Source organism: Pteropus vampyrus, unplaced genomic scaffold (genome assembly GCF_000151845.1).
Source record: "Pteropus vampyrus isolate Shadow unplaced genomic scaffold, Pvam_2.0 Scaffold535, whole genome shotgun sequence".
Classification (NCBI taxonomy): domain Eukaryota; kingdom Metazoa; phylum Chordata; class Mammalia; order Chiroptera; family Pteropodidae; genus Pteropus; species Pteropus vampyrus.
The window spans coordinates 156,629-159,583 of record NW_011889316.1 but is presented as its reverse complement, the minus strand read 5'-3'; the positions used below and the strand labels follow the sequence as shown (position 1 = coordinate 159,583).

General features: G+C 43.0%; 1 protein-coding gene across 8 annotated transcripts in view; it reads left to right on the top strand.

Moving 5' to 3' along the window:
- Window positions 1-2,955, top strand: part of KIAA1958 (KIAA1958 ortholog) — a 266,726-nt gene that overhangs the window by 164,788 nt on the left and 98,983 nt on the right. The gene's annotated exons all lie outside the window — the stretch shown is intronic.

Below are 2,955 nucleotides of genomic sequence, written 5' to 3'. Positions count from 1 at the left end.
TCTCTTAAATGGAGTCCAGAAATTTGCATTTTAAGAAAGTCACAGCTGGTTCTTAGGCATTGGTCCATGATCTGTTCTGCATTACTCACTGCAGAGGGTCTCCTTGCTTTTGGAGCCAGGTACTTTGTTATGGGAAGATAAAATAATCCCATCATTTACCTACAGATCTCTCTGCTGGTTCTGGGGCAAGGTCCAATTTCTTGTTTGCAAAACTCTTCAGATCCAGGCCTCAAGTGGACCTGCTGGCTTTTGCTTTTTCCTGGGATATTGTTGACTGAATTAAATGATCCACACAATTTTGCCTCTGTTGGTTACAGTGCCTTCTCAGTTGCTCCTCTTGTTTGAGACAACCCTCTGTGGCTTTCTCCATGTCACTCTGAATGCTCTTTGAAAACTTCCTTTGTCCTCATCAGCCGTCCACTTCAGAAGTGCTGGTGTTATTTTGAGGCAGGGTTTGGGATGCCGTATAGAATAAAGCTATGATTGTATTAAAAATCAGAAGAGGGTAAGCAGCTAACACAAACATGAATACAGCCTAAGCACATGCTGTACCAGGGGAGAGAAGGAGAGAATGCTCCTTTGTGACTCCGCTTTGTTTCTGAGGTCTGGGTGCTCATGTAAAATCCTCACAGACTTGCTAGTGAAGTTTACAGGATTCCAGCTTGGCAAACTTACCAAATCCTGGAACCCAAGGCCCTGTCTCCTGAAATGAACCAGCCTCGGTGCTCAAGATCACCTATGGATGGGGGAAGGCCCCATGCTGTGTTCTCTGGTTCTGGTGGCATTTCCCCATGCCCCATGTACATACATCCACTGTGTTCTCCCTCAGAACTCAGCCCTAGAAATCCAAGCTTCTCTCCACAGATTCCACCAAACGCTACAAAATTCTCTGATGCAAAAACTTGGCTTTTCCTCCTCAGCACCATGTAGCTTTGAAACTTTTAGAAGAAGCCTAGTCAAATACTCTGGGACACTTAACGTTATTTCAGTGACAGTTTCCCACCACAAGGAACACTGAAATACAACAGGAAGTGGTGAATATGAATAGGCAGTCCTAGGCTAAATTTGAATGGTGGAAACTTTATACCAAAATGTTTTCCATAGAAATTCACTTTCTTTAGTTTTGATGACTACCCACTGGATCATTGTGGCCAGATGCCACTGACCAACCAGGAAATTGGAAAATAAATAAACTATTTCATATGGCCTTTTAGGATCTCTATTTTTTTTTTTTGCTTTTGTTTTGTTTGGGTTTTTGGTGGGAGCATAGAAAAATAGTACTCTGACACAAACTGAGGAGTTTGGAGTGTGGTACGTTTAATTATGAAAACTTTATGATTATCGTATCCTAAGAATAGTAGAGAAAACCCAACGGAGAGGGGAAGGAAGGGAATTAACATATGGGGAGCACTTATTCCACATCGGCCTCTTGCTAGGAATGTTAGAGAATGCTACTTCATTCTCACAACCACCATTTAAGGTACTATCATCTGCTCCTTGTCCTTTGTAGGTTAGAAAGAAAGTTTATTACCATTAGGCAACTTGCTCATGGTCACTTACTTGTGCTGACTAAACAGGAGTTCAAATGTGGCTCACTTTTCACTCTTCCCCGATGTCCTGAGGAGAAACCTGTGTGGAGTTTAATAATATCTCTATTATATGATGGCGGTGTGGTTGTGTAAATAACACCATCCGATAAGAAATACCCATCTATAGAACACTTCTTTCTAGTTATAGTCATGCTATTTATTTTAATGCCAATCAGGAGAACAGTGAACAGGGTCTGTAGTAATTTTAAGCAGCCCTTGAATATAAAAGTATTATTAATTTTACCTGATTCCAAAAGGACTAGACATTGGCATTCCTGAGATAGATGCAGCATTTAAAATTGTTCCCAGTGCCCTCTCAATTCTATTCTCACCAACCAAGAGATACACGTTGGGGGAGGTAAAAGATTATAACTTGCCGTTCTAAGGCCCAACGAATTATAGCAGGGAAAACAAGGAAAATCTTTGAAGCTCAACGAGTCTCTAAGTGTTATTTATTTTGGATTAGCTTCAACTCTCTGCATTCTCCTCCTGCTAAAGCATCACTTGTTTCTAGATAAAAGTGTACGGGAGATCACAGTAAATCTCAACTTCAAGATTTGTCAGGTGAAATGGGACAAATCTGTAGAGTTTGGGGAGAGAGAAAAAGACGCGCTCTCACAATGAGCCGTCTAACTCGTTACTTTGTTCTTATTTGTTCTTGCGCTGACTAGTTATCTCTGCTGAGTCGGCCCTAAGAACAAAAACTGCAGAGACAGGTAAGGTGGAAAAAGGTGAACTTGCACCCCAAAGAGTTGAAGTAATGCCTTGACTATGTCTGCTCTGCTAGCAAATAAAACTGAGAATCTAGTTCAGCCAACGGCCGAGAAAGGAAGCACAAAAGCATGAAAATGAACTTAAACCTCTTACAAAAGGCAGTTCAGTCAAGGTGTGGATCATGTATTATTTGTAGCACTCCCTCTATTTACTGATGCTCTCACTCTTCTGAGGCTTAACCATTACACAAACAGGGGCAGAAGCAAGATGGCACGGGGATCTCAGCGTGCATTTGAAAAAAACAAAAAAAACAAAAAAAACCACCCACACCGTCTCCTTGAATTATTGTTCTCTCTCTCCTTTGGGCCTCATCGCCTTTTATGCCATTCTTATAATACGCGTCGTAATCCCTTTCGTTCTGGGTTATTTCAGAGGGCAGAAGATCCCGACCCACGTGAGTGTCCCAAAGCCCCCAGCCCCAGGCGTGGCTGCCCGTGGGCGCATCAGTGATCGCGGGTGGAATGGAACAGCATCCTCCAACGTCTTTTTCCGCCTCTGATTTCCGTTAAACATTTACTCTGGGGACGGCGCGCAGTCTCCACAAGGCCGGCCTCTTGGAAGGCGAGGCTGGACGCTGGGAGGACAGCGGCCG